The 23,908-nt window shown below is 43.4% G+C and overlaps 1 long non-coding RNA gene across 1 annotated transcript; it reads left to right on the top strand.

Annotated features, from left to right (window-relative positions):
- Positions 1-17,840: 17,840 nt before the first annotated feature.
- LOC308671766 lies at positions 17,841-23,590 on the top strand. Its single transcript, XR_014027294.1, has 4 exons — positions 17,841-17,930; positions 19,239-19,332; positions 19,636-19,765; positions 23,432-23,590. It is a non-coding gene; the product is annotated as an uncharacterized lncRNA (long non-coding RNA).
- Positions 23,591-23,908: the final 318 nt, after the last annotated feature.

Genomic DNA, 23,908 nt, shown 5'->3' with positions numbered 1-23,908 from the left:
CAGAGATGGAACGTTCTGCTGCCCCAGTGGGTGAAACACTTGCACAGACTCCATCAGTTTACAAGCCAGGTTGGTCTTTGGGACTGGCTTTGGGGCTCCTTCCGCTTCTCTTCTGGGGTAGCACTTTCTGCTTTTTGCCCCACACAGGCTCACATTTTTCCTTGCTTCCTGTTTATTTTGGCTTTTAGGCTGACTCTTCTCCAAGCCTGAAGAGGTGTGGACCGTCTGAGAACCTTTGGAAGCAGAAGAGTCACACTGTTCCCCTGGCTGCTGTGGAAGAAACACAACCTTTGGGTCGTCGTGTATAGTCAGAAGTTCAGCAGGCATCTTACCCTGGAGCTGATTTTGTGGGGCTTGCAGAACAGGAGGGAATATTTTTGTTTTAGGAGCATCCGTTGCCACCTTTACAGAGATATTTTTGCAAAGTTTCTTTCTCTGCTGCCTTTTTGCCCTGGTCTTAGATGGCATTGGATGCTGAGTTTTCTCCTCCCCCTTGGATTTTTTTCACTGGAGGCTCTTCTTCAGTCCAAGGGATTTTTCTTTTCCCTTTGCCTTTTGATGAAGTATGGAATTGAGTATCTGGAAGGAATATAAGGAAAAAACTGTTCAATGTCAGTCCGGAGTCCCTGCTATACATTGAACACATCCTTTAGGCCTGACAAATGAGGTCCTTCATGTTCTTCCCAAGAAGGTAATGATGCATTGCCCTACTCCCGCCCAGTATGAACCCAGCAGAAAGAAAGAAAGAAAGAAAGAAAGAAAGAAAGAAAGAAAGAAAGAAAGAAAGAAAGAAAGAAAGAAAGAAAGAAAGAAAGAAAGAAACTATGTTTGGAGGATACTAACCAGGTTGCTCAAACAAAAGTTGCGCTAGTTTTAGGCTCCCAGCCTTCTCCAACCTCTGATTTGTGCCAGCTCTGCTATGAGGAAAGGAAAAAGGACTGTCTTCAACCTGTGCACAACATTCCCAAAGGAACAACTTCATTCCTGGTTCACAGTATTAGAATAGGAAGTCTAAAATCTATAAGCCTGGGAATTTTCAGCAAAATTGGTTCAGCTGAAGAACACCAGGCCAGTAAGGCTCTGGATTGCCGTCTATTATTGATTGGGGATAATTCTGAATGCATTGTCTTCTCTAAAGCCCAGAGCAACATTTCACACACCTTGAAAGAGCATGATGGCATCTGATGGGTGGCCTCCTGGAGCTTGGCCCACTGAAAGAAAGAAGTCAAGAGGTGACTCTTCAAGTAAACATGCTCTACCGTCTTTCTTCCAGCTATGGCTTCCCTTCTTAAATCTTCACCATCCTTGAAGTCCAGGATGTCATCCAAAGGATACGAAAGGTCAGTACCTGCAGGTAATACCTGGTATAAAGTATGGTTAGCACTCGCCTTCCAACCCAGGAAGGAGATGAGGAATGTCCTCCAAATCATAGTGTAAAGATGAAAAAGGAGCTGAAGGTGAGCCCACAAACTAATGATGGCTGCTTCTTGGCTGATCCAGGGAGCCTGGAAGATGGAAGGTCTGGGCCTTCTGTGATTCCTCGTCTGGGGCCCTGACCTCTGAAAGTCAACAAGAGAAACTGAGCGGACTCTGTACTATCAAAGCTGATCCTGCCTTGGTGGCTCAATCTGCCTGTGACTCCTATCAAGTTGTCCTTCAGAGCTCTATGGAAGTGGATGAAGATGCAGAAGAGGATGGAGATAGCTCTTCATTGAGTCCTGTGCATACCAGGCAGCTGGTCCTGTTTCATAAATTAATTCAAGAAACCTATGTTAAAGCATCTTGATCTTCAAGAAACATCTCTTACTCTAGCTCTAACCTATCTTAAAGACCTCCAGGAGTGGTAGCACAGGTGTCGTACATCTGTGGCTAGGTCTAATCTATGGCATTCTGGGGATGAGAGATCAAGTTCCAAGGTTGCACAAGTAGCTCTCACCTCCTGGAGGTACAACAGTTTGGAGGCTGGTGTTTCCTGTGATCAGCCGAACAGGCAGATGGGGAAGAGGAGGCTGGATCCACAGGTTGCTCAGAACTGGCGTTGCCATTCCAGAGAGGTTAGGAAGATTGCTTCCTAGAGCAGATACGGCTATGAGTATTGGGCAACTGTGAGTCGGAAGGTTCAGATTTTCCGGGGTCTCTGTGTTATGCAGCTGATCTGTAAAACACATATAAAAAGAAGAACAGAAGTCAGAAACCATATTTTCTGTTTCTATCAGAGAACATCTGTGATTCATTTGGGGATCTAGGTCCTGATCACAAAATGTTAGGGAGGGGCTAAATACCTATTGCTGCCCCAGGCACAAAGCCATTGCCCCAGCACACGTGACCCAGAATGAAAGGGAAAGAAAAATGAGTGGCCAAGAAGGGATCCTTCTTCCTTTTACAATGTCCTTGAGGCAGATAAGGCATCTGAGGGCATCATGGAGTTTAGCCCTCAGTCACACCCTAAGCGGTTTGAGAGATGCACCCCTGCCTACATCCCGCTGACCTTAAGCTCCTTCCAAAGAAAAATAGCTGGGGACACAAAAGTAGGCACCCCCAAGGAGTAGATAGTATTCCCGGTAATGCTTCAAAGAGTACCAAACTGCCTTCTTGGCCATATACAAATAAAGCAAGGCAGTTCAGAAATAGAATTAAATATTTGTTTCTATCAAAAACTAAATTGAAAGGTATTTATTGGAAGTGGATATGAAACTCTACTGAATATAGTGCCAAATATATGAGCAAATCCAAGACAAAAAGTCAAGACTTTCCCAAAATTGGATTTAGAGCTGGCGCTCCCTATTGGCTTTCTTCTGACTTACTTTCTTATCATGGTTTCCATTTCCTTCTCTTGTACAGCCCATTCCCAAACCTCCTCCTTTCCCCAGCGCTGCCTCCGTTATGCAATGATTTCCCTCTAACTGGATCTTCTGGAGAAAGGAGAGATTCCTTCAAAGAGCAAGATGGCCCAATTCCTACCTGCCACGATGGGGAGAATACTGTATTTCGAATGATGACAGATACAGATGCTGCCTGCTAACCACTCGGCGTCCGGTAAAAAATGGTCAATAAGGCTGGAATCATTTAAAAGGGTTTACTCCTGTCTCTACGGTAACCCTGGACATTCTGAGATGTCAAGAGAATTTCCAGAGTGGAAGCTGATGATGAAACGTGATGTCACTGCAGAAGACAAGGAGCGCATCAGTCATGGCTATCAAGAGCTGAGCTTGGGGGAAAGAAATCATCCAGCCCTTCTTCTCACCACTCACCTTCCCTGGTAGACAATCTTCACTTTCCGAGAGGTGGGAAATAGCTTTCATTTGGGCAGCAGATGAGTTCTTTATGCCTTCAGCTAACCTGAGGGAGTGAAGGGGCTAAATCCTCAGCCAACCTGCCTTGATCGTTTGGTGCTTGTCACACCGCCCTACATCTCAGGACCATCGCAAGAAAACATGGGTCACAGGGCCACCCCGTGTGCTGTAGATCTTTGGATGTTGGCAGTATCCAAAGCCTTGTGAGATGGCCTTTTATCCAGCTGTGCCCAAGAGAGGGACATTGTGTGACTTTTAGACTTATCATTGGACTTTCCAGAAGCAGTGGAGTGACCTCAATCTTTGAGCATGTTCTTTTTTTGTCATTTGCCGGATATTTGGCTGTCTACCTTCTGTCTACACCTGGAATTTGGGTGGAATGTAAGTGGGATTTTCTTTTTGCATCCTGAGGTTTCACTTTCTGGATTGCCCAGAGTCATTGCTGGGAGATGGGCAGCCATACAATTAAGATGGATGGATGGACAGAGAGAGAGATTGAGAGAAAGAGAATCTACGCTATGTTGCGGCAATGGAGCGGAGAAGATTCAAGGTGCTGGTTATGACCTACAAAGCCCTACATGGCATGGGTCCGGATTACCTACGGCAGCACCTGCTGCCGGCATCAACTTCCCTCCGTCCAGTGCGCTCCCACAGAGAGGGCCTCCTCAGGGTGCCGCCGATCAAAGAATGTCGATGGGTGGTCCCCAGGGGGAGGGCGTTCTCTGTGGGCGCGCCAGACCTGTGGAACCGCTTGCCGGTTGAGCTCCGGATGGCCCCCGACCTTCGCTCCTTCCGGCACGATTTAAAAACTTATTTATTTGAACAATCTGGCCTGGTCTGATGGGTTTGGGGTTGGATTTAGTTTTAACACACTTTTATTATTGTATTATATTGGGCATAATTATTTAATTCCTTTTAACTCTTTTTTAACTTTTGTATTTACATTTTGATATTTATTGCCCTGTACACCGCCCTGAGTCCTTCGGGAGAAGGGCGGTATAAAAAGTTAATAAATAATGATAATAATATGTCTAAAATTAAAATGTGAGAACTTTATTACTTGCGTACAATGAAGCATTACAGCTTAAAGTTTGGGGATCAAAAGATATTGGTGGGTATTCTTTCTCATTTCTGCAGCATAAAATATAAGCTGAATTCCTGGTGCCTGACTAATTGGGAACATCCATGTTGTTTTTTTGGCAAGAGTATAGATGTTCTTCTCTACTGCCCTATTTTGCTTTCTATTTTATTTTCCATCCATCTCAAGAGCATCAAGATGGGAGGGGGTTGGGTTTTTATTACTTTTAAATGTGTTTTAATCTATTTAAGAGTTCTGGGCACTTGTTTAATCTTTTTTAATTTTTGTATTCTGTCTTTTTAACATGTATTGCCCTGTTCACCGCCCTGAGTCCTTCGGGAGAAGGGCGGTATACAAATAAAATTTAATAATAATAATAATAATAATAATAATAATAATAATAATAATAATAATAATAATAATAATAATAATAATAATAATATCTGCTGTGGATTCTTTGCTTCTCTGAGCTTGGTTGTTTTCTTGCAGACTTTTCATTTCCAGACTAGGTAACACAATCAGTATTATCCATACAGGTTTACCCTGAGCTAGAAATACAGGTACGAACATTTATTTAGTGAATTTTCACGAAAACTAATTTATCCAGAAAGGGTACTTACGTTAGAAATTCAAAACTGCGGCCTGTGGAGCATGCAACTTGAATTCAGCGTCTGCTGCTGTGGCGGCCATGTTTAATTCTGTGACTTGCATGGACTGTTTGGGTTATGAAGCAGGCGGCCCTTTTGTCCCTCGTCACATGGGCAAATAGGCACCGACCTTCGTTCATTTCGCCGGGACCTAAAAACCTGGCTCTTTGAGCTATCTGGTCTGGACTGAGGGGTTTAATGTTTTTAAATTGTGAATTAATTTTTGCGGCTAGACCAGGGGTAGGCAACCTTGGCTCTTTTATGACTCGCGGACTTCAACTCCCAGAATTCCTGAGCCAGCATAGCTGGCTCAGGAATTCTGGGAGTTGAAGTCCGCGAGTCATAAAAGAGCCAAGGTTGCCGACCCCTGGGCTAGACTTAATTTAATTTTATTTTAATTTTATATTGGATTGTTTTTAAATTTTGCCTTGTAAACCGCCCTGAGTCCTTTGGGAATAGGGCGGTATATAAACCGAATAAATAAATAAATAAAATAAATAAATGTGTGTGGGGGGGGTTTGATGCTGGTAGAAATCTGCTGCTTCCTGGGCTTCAGGACTAGAATTGCTTCTCTAAGTATTTTATTATTATTATTATCAGATTATTACTCTATAGTGCTTGCAAATTGTTTGCAGGCACTTTGAAAACTGCTCTTCTTTTTATGGACTCCCTAAGCATTCTGTAACATTGTGTTTCCTTGCTTTTATTTTGGAGATTAGCATATATTAATGTAGTTTGTAGGTTTTAAATTTAAATTGCCTCCAGTAGTTGCTGGTGCCTCATTACTGAAAGCTTTTAAGAAAAGACTGGATAGGCATTTATCAGAAATACTCTCTTTATGACAGCAGTGGGATAGACTAAATGATCTCAAGGTGCCTTCCATCTCTGTTACTGTTGCGAGCCGAGAGTTCTGTAAACCCCTCACACATCTCCTTCTGAGTGCCTGGCTGGAGACTCTTAAACTAATTAGTGGCCACTGCAAATTTTTTTTTGCAAAAGGAGAGTTAGGCAGCCTGCTTGCAGGCCTGAGCAGAAGGAAACAGCTGATGGGTGGCAGACAATAGGGAAGGCCTCTCAGTTCAGGCAGATATCAATTAATAAAGCGGAGGAAATATTAACTCAGGTCTTTGTTAATGTAACCAATTTGATTTAATTAATGAATTTCATTTTAAAAATTTGTAAAATTGAGTCTGATTCATTTGATGATTTTTTTTACTTATGAACCTAATGGGCAGGCTCTATTAGGTTTGTACCTCGAGAACTACCTGTATTTCTCTTTTTATCAGATATCTGGTGACACTGAGTAGCAATCAGCCTCCTCCAAACGTGAAGTTTTGTTCAAGTATTCGATCAGGGAATGAGTCTGAGTAAGTGTGGTTCTTGCTCACACTCGCCACCTTCCTTGCCACCCTCCCCTTTGTTTCAGCCCCCTCTGTACTTCCAGGTGAGGCTAACAGTGATTTACTCTTAATGTGGAAATGGAAAAGGGAGGGAGAGAAGAAGGTGTCGTGAGAAGAGAAGAGCAAACTCCCCCAGTGGCATCTCAATGAGGCTTCTTTGAAAGCAGAGGCCCATCTTCTCTTCTGAACTGAATCTTCTGAACTGAAGGGGCGAAGGAGATGGGGGCAGGGTATTGGGCTTCTCCCCAACCTCCATGGAGCCCTTGTGCAAGCTCTACTCTTGAGTAAGGCTACAATAGGAACATGAGGAGGAAGCAGAGTGAATGGCCTAAGATACTTATCACAGCTGGGCAAGCTGAGCGGCCAGGTCCTCTCCCGCTCATCAGATTACTGTCTTTGAGGAGCTCAGAGGTCCCTCCAACTGAGACCTTACTCATAGGTTGCTCTCCTTCACCTCCAGGGGTGTTTCCTCTGTGGAGGCAATGCTGTATGCCTCGTGGAGGGAGAGGAGGGACTGCCTTCAGCTCATCCCAGGGTCAGTTCACTTCTGGGGTCTCCTCCGGCTGAGGGGGGTACCACAGCAGCACATCTAATTAAAAATTCTAGAATAAGATAATGACAAATGACAAATAAAATCTATTTTTGAAATCATAATTTGGTATATGCCTTCCTATCAATTGCACATAAACAAGAGCACAGCCTAAGCTATAATGTCATATTCATCCTTAAATTGTGAAAGCTTATAGTTATTAACTTCTAAAATGCAACAGGGTGACAACTGCATAAGATTTTGTGCATTTATTTTATAACATGTTTATAATGGATTATTCATCATCTTCCAGTGAATTCTAGTGTGGCTGTACAGGATCTAGCTACCTGCACTGTGACTGTGGTCCACACATCTTTAAGCAACCACTGAAGATAAACAGTATGAGAACAGCCAGGATACTTACTAATTATCGGGAAAATACATTTTGTTCGAATGCCTCTGTGAAAAGAACAGTGGAGAAGGGCGTGTCCAGAGGTTTCCACCTCTCGAGAATCACAGGGACAGAGTCTTTCAGCCAGTGGGATCCCTTTACATCTGTCAACTGTCCAGTTGGCGGACCCAGAAAAAGATACTCCTGGGACATTATTTTACCAAGAGTATAAACTTTACTGAATAAAGCATATTGGCACAGATGAAGCAAAACCAGCTCTGGGTTTCCTGTGCAAAAGCTAGCAGAGTTGATTCCCCCCTTTCCCTGTGGGCCACCCACAATCCATTACATCACTTCTGTTCATTTTGTTACGGGAAACCCGTGAGCCACGCTAGTCCACCTGCCCGATGTGTCCTTGAGTTGGGCACTCTCTCAAGGGAACAGACGATGCTCAGATGCAACTGCCTCCCCACCCTTGCTTTCCATCCCCCCTCCCCACTTTTCTTTCTCAGGCTGTGAGCAAAGCAGAATATAGGTGAACGTGCAAATCAGTCTCAACAGCATCCAGAACAGCTGAGAGGAGCATGTGAGATTTGTGTGCCCTGTTTGGTAAAGAGTTTCACCTGGAGGGACCCTGGATAAAGGCTTTTTCTTCTGCCACCCCCCCCCCCCTGTGGAATATCTTCCCTTCCTTGACAAGAGACTGGCTCCATCCTTGATGTCCTTTTGAAAGTCCCTCAAAGACATGGTTGTTTCAACAGACTCAGGTGTCTGACAGAAATGGGGATTTCATGAGATGGCTACACTTCCTTGCAAGGACAGAATGAAAGACGGAAACTCTGTGTCGCACAAGGTTCATCTTAAATGGCAAAGAGCCTTTTAAAAAAGCGAACTCACACAGTTCCTGCCATGATGGGAGGGTTGGACTAGAAGGCATCCAAGGCCCCTTCCTGCTCTGTGATTCTATCTTTTCTGGAGCCAGGACTTGGCCATTAGAAAAAATGTACTTGTTTCTATATTTTTAGAGAATTCTGCACCATTCTGATTACCAAGTACAAAGCAAGCAACACCTGTAGAAATATAAGGGTTTAGGAAATGAATCCTATGGCTAAAGGTGTGAAAAGGGATATTTTTGTCCTCTGCTCATATTTGGGGGGAAATTTCAGCATTTGTTATATCTCGACAGCAGACTGAGAAAGACTATTTTGGTCATTGCGTTCCATTCCCTGCCTGGAGGAGGAATGGAACCCTCCCGTTTCCTATCTATAATTTCTATAAAAAAATTATGCATGGAAGGACAAACTAGTGTACATTTTAGCTCCGGATGGCTCCTGACCTTCGCTCCTTCCGCCGTGACCTAAAAACGTATTTATTTGAACAAGCTGGCCTGGTCTGATGGGTTTGGGGTATTTTAATATTCATTTTAATTAACTTTTATTGTAATTGGGCTTTAATATTTAATTTTATCTTAACTTTTGTATACTGTATTTTTACTGTATTTATTGCCCTGAGTCCTTCGGGAGAAGGGCGGTATAGAAATTAAATTATTATTATTATTATTATTATTATTATTATTATTATTATTATTATTATTATTATTATTATTATTATTATTAGTTGCTTTTAGTGTAAACTCTGGGCAGAGTAGGAGATCTTGCTGGGCTGCCTGCTTCTTTTCCTAGAACCTGTGCATCATGAGTGTCTCTGTGTCTCTCTCTCTGTGTGTGTCTGTCTGTCTGCCTCTGTGTGTTTGTGTGTGTATCTATGGGGCCAAAGTCTGCAGCATATTTGTAACCTCGCACCCATCACTTTGGGACTCCCAGGATGTACATGTCAAGATGGCGATGACTGATTAAACTGCTGGCTGTCTTATCATAATTTTCGTAATTGTGCTATTCTGTTCATCAACTTTATTTGGTTGATCACAGTCGGTGACCATAGAGTTGTTTTCAGCACAATTGACTTGTATTCTCTTCTGTACAGGAAATGAATATTGGAGGCTTCTTATCACCCACCCACTCCCTCGTTTTCCATGCAAAGATATATTTCATAATTTGAACAAATTAATGGACCAAACTCTCTGGTCCTCAAGTATATCTGTTGTTCCAATCTACAGATGCATTTTTATGTTGTTCCATATGAATAAATATGGGTTGAAGAACATTGTTGTGTCATCTCCACTTCCACCATTTCCATGACATTAAAAACCAGTATCAGGTTGTTAATCAAGGAAAGACAAGAAAAAGAACTAAGATGCTTATTTGAAAGATTTATTCAGAGTCCTTCATATGTAAGAGATTTAATCAGGTTCCCCTGTGTGAGCAGATCAGAACAGATGCCCAGAAAGACAGCACATTGATGACGGCAGATGTACCATTATCTCGCATCTTAGAGGTGCATCTGAACCTCTACCGAATCTTAAAGAAATAGAAAAGAAGAAGAAGAAAATGCTAAGGTCAGTCCTTGGCATGGGAAAATCTCAAAGCTGAGACATCCAGGAAAATTCACTTTGGATGCCGCTGTGTCTGATTGCAACAAGCATTGTGAGTTTCTCGGAGACCTGCAACCAAGCCCAGCAGGAGAGACGAAAGGAGAGCCCAGTTGTCCCCCAGTGCTGAGCGGCCAGGAGGAAGGAAGGAAAGAGAGAAGTCCCGCTCTTTGCCAGCCTCAGTTTCTCCATTCCTTTTTGCACCTAACAATCCTGCCTCTTCATGACGTATAATACTGCTTGCTCAACATTGGAAAGGTAAACAAGAGGCAGAACTTCTCAATGGCCTGGAAATTTAATATCATTAGCCGGGGAGAAATAGATCACATGTTGCCCTAGATTAGCTATGGTGGATTATCATGAAATACAGTTCCCATTACGTAGGCAGGAGGTTTCTGGGTATGTATATTGTGCACATGAATATCTGCTATCTCGAGCCACCGAGGGTCACTCGCCAGTGAAATGGCTGACATATAAATTTAATAAACAAATCTCACTAAACATTTCTGGCTTAATGTAAGAGAAATCCTGTGCAAAGTCTTATATCCAACGACTGCCTCCACATAATAGTGCTTGCTCAACATTGGAAAGGTAAACAAGGGCTGAACTTCTCAATAGCCTGGAACTTTAATATCATTAGCCAGAGAGGAACAGATCACATATTGCCCTAGAGTAGCTATGGGGGATTATAATGAGACAAGGTTCCCGTTCACTAAAATACTTAGGCCGACGTTTTCAGTATATGTACATGTGTGCTGTTAAAGATTCTTAGCTTATCAGCTGGGAAGCTGACAGACTGGGTTCAAGACCCAAACGCCACAGGACAGGTGAGCTCATGTTACCTGCCCCAGCTCCTGCCCACCTAGCGGTTCAAAAGCAAGCCAATGCGAGTAGATACATAGGTACCACTTCAGTGCTCCGTGAACCTCGGCATATAGTCCTGATGGCCACATGACCACAGAAGAGTCTTTGGAAAATGTGGACTCCCTCAGCTAAGAAATGGACATGACTGGACATGGGATACCTTTTGTTATGTACTGGGCTTTTTGAGGGAATACCACGTGGGTTGCTGGAACAGCTAACGGCTCTTCAGCAACCCAGACTACCAGTCACCTGTGCTGCAATTGGCTATCCCCAGGCGGCAATGGTTGATTCAAACCTGTTGGCTGCCACCTAGGGGCTAGACTATATATTGCGGCTGGTTGCATCCATTTCCCTCAGTACAGTCACAGAGTTACCTGTACTTTGTTCGCGTCTTCATTCCTGCGTCAAAGAACCCACTATTTAGCACCTTTATTTTAAACTTCATACGTGTGCATGAATATCTGCTGTCTCAAGCCACCCAAAGTCGCTCGACAATAAATTTAATAAATATAAAAAATATCTCATTGAACATTTCTGGCTTAAACTGAACAGAAATCATATACAAAATCATATATTCAACTGCTGCCCTGAAGAGTTTCCTACCTCTGGTAGCAACGCATCCCATCAAGCATCTTTTCCATACAATAAATTATATTTCGTGGCTTGGATTTTCTCTTCAATAGGATCCTCTGGTTTATGTAAGGAAAAAGACACCAATTAAACCTGTGGATTGGGCAACCATTTGTCTGAAATGGTGTAGCGGGGTAGGCAACCATGGCTCTTTTATGACTGGTGGACTTCAACTCCCAGAATTCCTGAGCCAGCATGGCTCAGCTTGGAAACCTCTCCCTTTCCCCTCAGCATGGCTGGCTCAGGAATTCTGGGAGTTGAAGTCCACGAGCCATAAAAGAGCCAAGGTTGCCTACCCCTGGTGTAGGGTCTGCTGCTTGAGCAGGCGGTTGGACTGGAAGATCCCCGAGGTCCCACCCAACTCTGTTATTCTGTTATTCTGCAGAGCACGAGAAGACTTTCAAGGCTGCTACAGTGAAGAGAGCATTGCTTTACTCTCCACAGGACTTGAGGGCAGCCTGAGAAGCAGCAGGTGGAAGCTAGTCGGAGAGAAATCCAGGAGGATTGAAAACACTCCCGAGTGTGTTTCCAGCCATCCGTTCGTGGCATAAGGAGGAAAGGAAGGCTACAGAGGAATATTTTCTGGTATCCTTAGGCCTCAGAAGCTCTCTGTAAAAGTACAATATTTGGTCAGATGAAGAAGGAACTTTACCATAGCTATTTTTCATAGCAAGGAGTTTACGTTGTGGGGCTCCTTGACACGTAGCCAGCATGAAAAAGAAGACAGTCAAGATGAAGAAAACTCTCTAAGAAAGCAGCAGAAGAAAAAATACAGTAAGTGACCAGAGAAAGCACGTCCAGTCACAAAATTCATTTGCTCAAAGGCTATTTCCTCTGCTTTCTTCCTTTTCTCTCTCTTTTACCCTGTTTCTTTAACTTCTACGTAGCAACTACTCCATGTGGAAAGCAAAATTTCAAACACAACATGGAAATAATTAAAGCAATTGAATTTATCTTTATTTTGGTAGACAGCAATGTCTTTTCTCCTGAATGCTCTAGTGGAAATTTGTGAAGCTGTATATAATACAAATAATTTTAATCCATCCTTCCTTCCTTCCTTCCTTCCTTCCTTCCTTCCTTCCTTCCTTCCTTCCTTCCTTCCTTCCCTCCCTCCCTTCCTTCCTTCCTTCCTTCCCTCCCTCCCTCCAAAAATAGGACAATAGGACAAAAATGATGTTTGTCCATTTGTGTATCTATTGTTAATTCTGCTAAATATCTAGCAAATAACATCTGTTTGAGTCCTTGCCCAAAAATTACATCATCAATGCCTGGATTTTACACTCATCCCAAATATCCCAAAATGTGATTAATTAGTTTTGCAAATCATTCTTTTTCTACTCTCTCTCTCTTTTGAGGTTCCAAAGGAGCATCTGATGGTATTTGATCCTCCATTAATATTTCTTCATGTATTTATCTTTCCGGCTTTATTTCATCCACACTATGTCCAGAAAGCTACCTCCTATTATTGTTCTTGTTCCTCCAGACATTCTCTTCTTAAGACAGATCAAGCTCTTCCTGCAAAGGAGAGGAAAACAATTTTGCTTACCATCTTGGATTTGGAGAAAAATCAAGGAAACTCTTAGTAGGACTAATGACAAGGAGTAACAGTTGTCTCTGAGGTCAGCAAGGAATTTGCTCCTCAGATTTATACAGACGTACAAAAAAGCAAAGTAAAAAAAAGGTACTCCCATGCACTTATTAACCATATTCTGCGTATGTGCTGAAATAGTCCCTGCCAAGCGGAAGAAGACATGCTTCATACTTCATGGTCCCTGTTTTATAGATACAATCAAGGGGAAATATTTCATCAGCTTCAGAACAACATGACAAGGAAAAGACCAAATTATGGAACGATTGAAAGCCTCCAGCAGAATGTGAGAAGCAAAAATAGTTAGATGTGCATCCTCCTCCCAAGATAGCCCCTGCCATTTTAAGGATTGCAGACCACCTGGCAATTGGCTGTCCTCCTCAAAGAAGTGGGACTTACTCTCGTTCTTTCCAGGAATTCCCAAACTAGAACCAGACATTTTACAGCTTTAAGAATGTCCTTAGGTCCTCTCTTTATACGGTGTTTCACACATGCTTTTTTGTCTGTCCATTCAAATCTTCAGTAAGGAATTTGATAGAGTAGGCTTTTTTTCCCTGTAGGCTTTTTCTCTCACATGTTCACATGTTTTGTCCTGCACTAGTCTTGCCCACTTGCTGTCTGGCTCTGCTGAAGAAGAACTGCATATTCTCCCATGGATCTTCTGCAAGAGATCTTTCTGTTGAAGGTTCAAAGAGTGCTTTGCTCCAACTCTTTGATGAGACATGATTCCCACTTTCCAGGAATATCAGTACACCAATGGCAATACCAATAGCAGAGAGATTTATATAGCACTCCATAGTGCTTTACAGCATTCTCTGAGCAGTTTACAATGTCAGCATATGGCCCCCAACAGTTTGGGTCGTCATTTTATCAGCCTCAGAAGTATGAAAGGCTGAGTCAACCTTCAGCCAGGATTGAACTCCTGGCAGTGGACAGAGTGAGCCTGCAATATTGCATTCTAACCACTGTGCCACCAATGCACCAAGATAGTTGATGGCCCAGAGCAGAAAGAAGCTTCCATAATTCTCTGCTTCCTTCTCATGCAGTTCTTTGTATTGACCACAAATGTTGCTGTAAATTACTTCTAGAATATAAGACAGTTGTTTATTCTCAAGAAATGTGCATCCGATCTCTGTTGCTTGTAAACAGTAGGAATACTAGATCGACTCATGCATGGCTTTATTCCTGAAGCCTTTGGCTAAAGTCTCCAATCCTATGGCAGGTTCTTTTGTGTCATAAGCTTAAATAGCCTGTTTGTCTGTCTTCTCCAGCTTTTCCCCCTGGTTCTCTGCACAATGTGCAGAGTCCTTTTTTTTCTGGAGAGTCTTCCATGAGTAACTCTGCATTTGAATCACATAACAATGATGGTTTTCAATCTTTACTTCACACCCTTCCTATACCTAAAGCAACCTGGATTGCAAATCTGAAACATTCAATGCATCCTTAATAGTTAAGTTGATTTCCTGTGCTTTATCTCAAACACAAGAGAACTTTACCAGTAAAATAATGTTTGGAGCTCTTCTCTGTTTTGTTATGTTACGATTTACACTTCCTTTCCCCCAATATTGGAATGGCTCATTCTGTCCTAAATGTTGTTCAAACTGGCATTTCCAGTTCATCCACTCTTCAATGTTGTACGGACTGGCGTTTCAGGTTTTGTTTCCTTACGAGAATAGGCATGCAATTGACCCAACCTTTAAAATAAGGTTACAGCTTCTCTCACCATTTGGTTAATTAAAGTCTTGTAAATGGTTTATTACAAAACCGAGATCCTTTGTGTGTCTTATTTCCAGTGAGCAAACTGTAGTCTGATAGCTTTTTATTGGAGTGTAGAAGCAAAGTAAGGGATGCGGTGGCTCAGTGGGTTAGGACGCTGAGCTTGTCGATCAGATGGTCGGCAGTTTGGCGGGTCGAATCCCGAGTGCCGCGTAACAGAGTGAGCGCCTGTTACTCGTCCCAGCTTCTGCCCACCTAGCAGTTCGAAAGCACGTAAAAATGCTAGTAGAAAAATAGGGACCACTACGGTGGGAAGGTAACAGCGTTCCGTGCGCCTTTGGCGTCTAGTCATGCCGGCCACATGACCACGGAGACGTCCTCGGACAAGCGCTGGCTCTTCGGCTTTGAAAGAGAGATGAGCACCGGCCCTTAGAGTCGGAAACGACTAGCACGCATGTGCGGGGGAACCTTTACCTTTACCTTAGAAGCAAAGTAAATAACATCGACCCAAGGTGGGTCATGGAGAGTTTGTGCAATAAAGCTGCTCTGCTCAAACTCTTAGTCTTTACTGAGACATTTCCAGGAAGACCAAGAGGGTTTCTTCTGAGATGGTTATTGGCCCAGAGCAGTACTAAGGCCTTGATGTAGGCTACATGAGAGCCAGATTGAAATGGTGGTCAAGGTATCAAGCTAGAAACCAGGATAGTGTGACCTTTCTAGCCCTGCCTTAGGCACAAAGCTGGAAGTAGCATCTTGCCAAGATAACCACGTGGATCTCTCCAGGGAGTCACCAGAAGTCAACACTGACTCGAAGTACAAAAACTAAAAACAAGCTCATAGATGAAGAGAAGTGAATTCACCTCAGGTCCTCAATGCAGGTTTTCAGTCATCCAGGTAGAGTTGTCTGAAAATTGAATCATGGCAACCAGACTTCTTTTTTCTTTTTTGCTTTAAAACAGTTTGTTGCTTATCCCCAAGTAGATAAAAGATAGAAATAAGCAGATAGAAACTATTTGGATAAGCAGTGAAATGTTTCAAACTGAAAAGACAAGTAGTCTTCATTTCAGACAGATAATTCCAGAGGTTGAGATGTTAGCTTGAACAACATTTCAGAGAGAATGCATCATTCCAACATCTAGGGCAGGGGTAGGCAACCTTGGCTCTTTTATGACTCGTGGACTTCAGCTCCCAGAATTCCTGAGCCAGCTATGGAATTCTGGGAGTTGAAGTCCACGAGTCATAAAAGAGCCAAGGTTGCCTACCCCTGAATTCTAGGGAAAGGATCTATAAATCATACTGTCATGGTTCCGATAGAATAGATGAAACCCATCAAAAGAACTTCAAGGCAAAAATTCTTCCTTAAAGAACATTTTATTCAGGAAACCAAGTATCGGCACTACATAGTTGAACCCGAAACTAGATTCCCTTCCCCCAGATACAGAGTGCAATTCCCACCCCCATGAAGCACTCATTAATCACCTTCTCCAATTAGCCTGAAACCCAGGCTTTCTCCCCAGCTCCTCAGCCGCCAAAACGTTATCCATTTGTGTCCTTGAGTTCCCATGGAGCAGCATTATTCTTATGGCTAGCTGAGCTCAAGCATTCACCCCCAACCCCCAACCCCCTTCTACACCTGATTTCTAAACAGAAGAAAAAAGCATGTTAAAAGCAAAGTGAAAATGGCTGCAATTTCCATCAGTTGTCAGAGCGGGAACATCCAATCTTACAACGTTGACACATACTGTAAATAAAAGTAACGAAGAACGTTCCCAAGCCTTACCTTACAGTAAAGCTCTCTTGGGTTTGAAGTAAAGAAGGAAATAGATAATTATGGGTTGTTGTTTTTTTTTACTGCTCTGGACTGTTGGTACTCCTGGAAAGTGGAAATCTTGTTTCAAGAAGGACGAAGAGTTGGAGCAAAGCAGCTCTGTGCACCTTCACCAGAAAGATCTCCTGCAGGAGATCCGTGGGAGAGTACAATGCTCCCCTTGAGCAAAGCCAGAGAGCGAGTGGGCAGGACCAAAAACACCCAAGATTGTAACCCACGAAGAGCCTGCACCCACGAAAGCCATATAAAGGGAGGACATTCCTAACAATCTAAAAGGCCTGATTCTGGCTTAGGAGTCCCTGGGAAAGAGTGAGAGTAAGTTCCACTCTCCAGAGTGGGATAGTCAATAACCGCGTGGGTTACAATCCTGTATACAGATCGTTCTAGACCAGGGGTAGGCAACCTTGGCTCTTTTATGACTTGACTTCAACTCCCAGAATTCCTGAGCCAGCCATGCTGAGGGGAAAGGGAGAGGTTTCCAAGCTGAGCCATGCTGGCTCAGGAATTCTGGGAGTTGAAGTCCATGAGTCATAAAAGAGCCAAGGTTGCCTGCCCCTGGCTTAGGCCTAGGCCACTTTATGAAGAATGGACTTCAGCTCCTAGAAATCCTGAGCCAGCCACACTGAGGGGAAAGGGAGAGGTTTCCAAGCTGAGCCATGCTGGCTCAGGAATTCTGGGAGTTGAAGTCCATGAGTCATAAAAGAGCCGAGGTTGCCTACCCCTGATCTAGACTTACAACAGTTCATTTAATGACCACTGAAAATTACAATAACACTGAAAAAAGTGACATGACACTTTTTCATACTTATGACCATTACAACTCCTCGTGATCATAATCTGGACGTTTGGCAACTGGCTCATGACGGTTGCCATGTCCCAGGGTCAGGGGATCCCCTTTTGTGACAAGCAAAGTCAAGGGGGAAGCCAGATTCAATTAACAACCGTGTAACTAACTTGACAAATGCAGTGATTCACTTAACAACTGTGGTAAATGTCGTAAAATGGGACAAAACTCACTTAAGCAAAGTCTCACTTAGCAACAGGAATTTTGGGCTCGATAGTGATCGTAAGTCAAGGACTACCTGTACTCGACAAGGGCAGGGGGTGTCTTAGAGGAAGCTGAGGAGGAAGCTGCAAATCCGGCTACTTGAAATTTACACATCATTTCATTTCATTGCTGGCCATCATTTCATTTCATTTTTTTTACCATGTTGTTCTAAAGCTAACAAAATACTTTCCTTTTATCACATCTACAAAACAAACGCAAACCAGTCATAAAATAAATATTTTCCCTCTGGCAGTGACTACTCTGACAAAACTTTCAGTCAGAATTTCTTTTAAAAAAAATTGCACAAGGGGTGGTCTTGGTTTTCGTATAAATTGGAGGAGCAGATTCCTTGGTGACTTCAGAGAGAGCTGCTGCTTCTTGGCCTTCCTCCCTACCAAGAGTTTCCTGGGTCTTCCCCAAAGCTGAGATGGTAAGTAAAATGGTTTTTCTTTATTCACATCCAGAGCTAAGATGACACAAGAAGAGAAGGGCTGGAGGAATGAGGCGGCCCCTTTGGGACAGTCACTCTCCTGCAGCTGAACCCAGAGTCGTAGCTGTGGTTATAATAATGGGAGAAATGTAGATTACTTAGATACGATAAAGACAGAAATACAGAAAGAAATGAAGGTCAAATGCTATAGTGTGCTTCTTTCAAAGCCCAGAAGGGATACAGGACAAAAAGAACTATTCATTAATTGGAAGGAGTATAAAATCCAGATGTTGCTAGTGTAATTTTTGGGCAGAGTTTATTTCATAGCTGCTTAGTTGGATTAACGATAGATACACAGAGGGAGAAACAAATGTTTTGGTATGGAGGACAGAGCAACTCAGTAATACAGATCCAGCGTTGTCCCTTTCTCCTCCCCCTCCCCCCCAAAGCATCCCAGGTGGGAGAAAGCATGAAAAAGGAGCATAAACTGATGTGGGGGGCAAGGCATGTCTCCTTCCATTGCAGTGGGGTCAGTTCCAACAATATCAATGGAGAGTTTTGCCTCTGGAGGGGGAAAGGATTGAAAGACATTCCACGCTGAGAACTTCTAGGGCAATGATGGTGAAACTTTTAGAGACCGAGTGCAACCCAAAACCCATTTATGTATCGTCAGGTGCCGGGTGGGCATAGCCCATTGGGTGGGTGTGGCCCATTGGGTGGGTGTGTCCCATTGGGTGGGCATGGCCCATTGGGTGGGCGTGGCTGCAGTGGTAACAGCAGACTGGGCGGGACTAAAAAGTTCAATCAATCAATTCCAACTTTGCGAGATCTTTTTTTCCCCACGAGAAGTTGAAATTGATTGATTGATTGAACCTTTTTTTTTTTGCACACAGCAGTGGAGGCCTAAAGCGAAAAGGTTTTATAAAACCCAGCTGAAGGCCTAGGACTGGGGCAATGGTGCGCGTGCCCACAGAGAGGGCTCTGCGTGCCACCTGTGGCATGCGCGCCATAGGTTCGCCACCACGGTTCTAGGGAGATGAACAAATGTCCGAGATATTCGGGTTCTCTGCATTGTATACAGCTGGCAGAAAGAGGGGAGGGAGATCTTCCAGGTTGATCCTATTGTTTAACAGAGATCCGAATGCACACTTGCATAAGATTGGAAACTTAACCTAGAGGGTTTTCCCCAAAATTCATGAACAAGATCATATTATTGAAGAGGACATTATAAAGATTTTGAACAGCTAGTTTCTGAAGCAACCGCTAAGTTCTCTGGTGACTTACTTTTTTCTTTTCTTTCTTTCACAGAGAGTCTTCTTCAGCCTGATCATCTTCTCTTTCATGCTGGCTACATGCCAAGGAGCATGCTCTTATTATCTCTTTAAACCTCAGCTTATAGATGGTAACCGAGCTCTTTAGAGATCTGAACATATCATGACTGTACTGCTTGCAAACACCTAGCAATGCCAGGAGAAATGTTGCTGGTTTAATCTCTAAAACCCAGATTTCCGTCTCCTAATTAGACCGGAAAACCCCAACCATATTAATGCAGAAGTTGTTTGCTCATCAGGGGTCCCTACAGATCTGATCAACAAGTAAAATAAAATGTTTTGTAGCAAATGCAGAGAATCTATAGATTAGTCATATTTGTGTAATAGTAGATTTGAGCACAGCTTCAGGTTCAACAGGACTCTTTTTTCCTTAGGTAAAGAGGTGTGGCCAACCAAATGCGTGGATCAACATGATGGGGAAAAGCATCCCATTGGGTCCAAATGGAATACAGCCGATTGTCTGGAATGCGAGTGCCTCAAAACAGGAATGTCATGCTGCGACAGGTAAGAAATCATGCTATCTTTTGGACCAGCTCATGGGGTTGTGAGTAGGAGACTCTGTCTTGCTGTACTTCTCTGTACATCATGGACAGTTCTGGTCGGTGTTGGTGGGGCAGGAGAGGTCAAACCTTTTCAATGTGGGGTGCCACAGAGCTCAAGTCCTTCACGTCTTCTTTTCACCATCTACATGAAACCTCTGTGGAAGTTCATCCATTTGTATGTGGGGCAGTATCAGTATGCTGATGATATCTAGCTATATACAACCACCCTTAGTTTGACAGGTGATGCTGTGGCTGTGCTGGCCAAGTGCCTGGAGGCCACGAGGAATGGGGAGGAATCAGCTTTGACTCAACCCTGATAAGACAGAGTGGGTTTGGGGTTTTGACTCCCCCACCCACCCAAAGGCCCAGGTAATGTGTCATCTTTGACTCTGGACAGGGTGCAACTTCCCCAGACTGAGCTGATAGACAATTTGGGAGTCCTTGTAAACTCACAACTTGCTCAATAGCTATTGCACAATTTTGAGTAGTGTGCCAGTTGTGCCCCCCTGGAGGCTTTGTCCATGGCCACTCATGCCTTGGCCACTTCATGTTTCAATTACTGCAATGTACTCTACATGGGGATCACCTGGAAGCTACAAGTGGTCCAGAGTGTGGTGGTGTGTGCCGAGATGAGTACCCCTAGGTTTACCCATATTATTCCTGGGTTACATGAGTTGCACCTGGTCCCAGTTTTTTTGCAGATGTAATTTAAGGTGCTGCTTATTATTTTCTAAGGCTACATGACACAGAGCCAGATCATCTGTGGGTCTGTCTTTCTCCAAAGACTTCAACTCCCAAGCAGAGAGCCTGGGCACACTCCTATTTATTTATTTTGTATGGTATAACAAAATATGGCATCGATGCATAAAAACTCACAAAAGCAGCATATAAAACATCAGAGTAGTGAACCCCTTTGAAAACATACAGTGTGAGTGATGAATAAAATTAATTTATACATGAGCAGTTACTGGGATGGCTAAATTTATGGCCAGACATTTAGGTCATTTAGCCATTGGGCAACAGCGCCCTCAAGAGGATCTATTTCATGCAGGGATCCAGAGAACCTTCTCCAGATATTCCATCACTATGTGGTCTAGATAAGGGGTCCCCAACCCCTGGGACGTGGATTGATACCGGTCTGTAGCTTGTTAAGAACTGGGCCACACAAGCGAGCAAAGCTTCCTCTGCGCATGCATGAAAGCTAGGAAATATGTTAAATCATCCTCCCCACCTGGTCCATGGAAAAATTGTCTTCCACAAAACCGGTCCCTGGTGCCAAAAAGGTTGGGGATTGCTGGTGTGGAATTTGCAGGACATTCCCACAGTCACAGTTAGGATTATCAACCAGCCCCCATTTATATGTCCAATATTGGCACTGGTCACAGTTGGTTTGAATCCAGTTGAGCATTCTCTAGATTTTCCTTGGGAGATCAAAGCCAAAGGGGCATTACAGTGGATCAGACACTAAATTAAACAGATCTGGGTTAGACATTACCCACTCCTGATGCCGTGCTTATCTCAGTGTCAAAGCCTTCTCTGATTAATTGTTGTCCAAATTTCCACAGCAGGTTCTGAGATTTGAGTCGTAATATTTGGTTGTGACATTCCTTGTGTATGGATAATAATCAGATTGCCTCACATTTCTGCCTTTAAATTTAAAGTTGATTGTCTTCTAAGATGTGAAGTTGGTATGTTAGATAATACTGGTAGCTTTTTTTTTATAGTTCATTATAGTGCCAGATTTTTACTATTTGTGGTTTTAACAGACAGGTACACATTAATGCTTTGTTAACTGATGGTTTGGAGCCACCCAGAGTTCAGTATAAGATGGGTGGCTATGCACTTATTTTAAATAAGTATTTCAAGTGAATGGGAACTGTATTTCATGATAATCACCCATTGTTACTCTAGGTCACCATGTGATCTGTTCTTTGGCTAATGATATTAAATTCTGAGGCCACTGAGAAGTTCAGTCACTTGTTTATCTTTCCAATGTTGAGCAAGCAGTATTAGGTGGAGATTCAGGATTGTTGGGTGCAAAAGGGAGTAGAGAAACTGAGGCTGGCAAGGAGCAGGATTTCTCCTTGTTTCTTTTCCTTTCTCCTGACCTCCCAGGATTGGCGGACAGATGGACTGTCATTTTGTCCATCCTGTTGGCCCTGTTTGCAGATTTTCAGGAAGCTCATTATCCTTACTGCAATCAACAGGGGCATCCAAAATGAATTTAGTAGGTATGTATTTATTAATTAATAGGGACGCGGTGGCTCAGTGGGTTAAGACGCTGAGCTTGTCAATCAGAAGGTCAGCAGTTTGGCGGGTCGACTCCCGAGTGCCGCGTAACAGAGTGAGCGCCTGTTACTCGTCCCAGCTTCTGCCAACCTAGCAGTTCGAAAGCACGTAAAAAATGCAAGTAGAAAAATAGGGACCACTACGGTGGGAAGGTAACAGCGTTCCGTGCCCCTTTGGCGTCTAGTCATGCTGGCCACATGACCACGGAGACGTCCTCGGACAAGCGCTGGCTCTTCGGCTTTGAAACAGAGATGAGCACCGGCCCCTAGAGTCAGAAACGACTAGCACGCATGTGCGGGGAACCTTTACCTTTTTATTTATTAATTGTGAAGAGCTCGATGGCTCAGCGGTTAAAAACACATACCTGTCAGCTAGGAAGCTGACAACCTGGGTTTGAGACCTGAGTACCACAAGATGGGGTGAGCTCCCGTTATCTGCCCCAGCTCCTACCCACCTAGCAGTTTTAAAGCATGCAAATGCAAGCAGATAAATAGGTACCACTTGGGTGGGAAGGTAACAGTGTTCTGTGTGCCTTGGTGGAAAGTCATGCTGGCCACATGAGCTTGGAAGTGTTTTCAGACAACTCTGGCTTCCTCAGCTAAGAAACAGAGATGAGCACCGCTCTCTAGAGACGGACCTGACTGGACAGGGGAATCCTTTACTTTTTACCTTTATTAATTGTACAATGATACTGTTTTAATTGTTGCCTGGGAGCCATGTGTAGTTCAGTATAAGTGAGGCAGTTATATCAATGCTATAAAGAAATAGATATTTCAATAAATGATAACTGTTTCATGATAATCCCTCATAGCTAATCTTGGTCAATATGTGATCTGTTCTTCTCTGGCTAACAATGTTAAATTTCTATTCCACTGAGAAGTTCAGTCACTTGTTTACCTTTCCAATGGTGAGCAAGCAGTATTAGGTGGAGATTCAGGATTGTTGGGGGCAGAAGGGAGTAGAGAAACTGAGGCTGGCAAGGAGGAGGATTGCTTCTTGCTTCCTTTCCCTTCTCCTGGCCTCTCAGGCCTGGGGAACAGCTGGATTGTCCTTTTGTCCACCCTGCTGGCCCTGGTTGCAGGTCTCCAATGCTTTTTGCAACAAAACATCAGGGCATCCAAAATCAATTCTGAGATTTCTCCATGCGAAGGAGGATTTCCAAAGAATTGGGTTTGTAAAACCAAATAAAGCCTTGGCTGCATCAACATTTCTCCCAGGAAGTTTCTCAAGTTTTGTGCAAGGTCTAAGGTGTAAGATGATCCTAGATGACCTTCTCAATTAAAGTCAACTTTGACTGATCATAACCTTCTTCTTCCTTTTCCTTTCCCCCCCTTTGAAGGTATGGTGGTATTGCTGTAAAGGAAGGATGCAAAACAGTGGTAAATCCAGTAACATGTAAGCATGAATTCTATAGGCTTGATGACCCATCAAAGCGCTGTGATGTCTGATCTCTTCACTTGGACACACTGGAATAAATCTCTTATGTATCAATGAAACTGAATAAATCTCTCACATAAGGATCTTAAAGTTTTTTCTTTCCTCTACTTTTTATTAAATTGTTCTGTACCAGCCTGCTACCGGCCCTGCAGAAAAGGCAGGGACAACCCCTTTACAAACGGCAAGAGGCTGGAATTACGCCTGCCAAATTTATAGCTACAAAAACAAACAAGACACGAACCAAGAAACAGGAGCTTTAAGAAACACGAACTATCCAAGCGGTTGCCTTCAGCAAACCAGCCCTCCCCACACATTCCCCTTATATAGAGTTCAGGGCGTGGCTTCTCTCTGCCTCCTTCCGAGAAGCCCCATTGCCTTC

Source organism: Vipera berus (genome assembly GCF_964194415.1).
Source record: "Vipera berus genome assembly, chromosome: 8".
Taxonomy (NCBI): domain Eukaryota; kingdom Metazoa; phylum Chordata; class Lepidosauria; order Squamata; family Viperidae; genus Vipera; species Vipera berus.
This window is presented reverse-complemented; position numbering and strand designations above follow the sequence as displayed.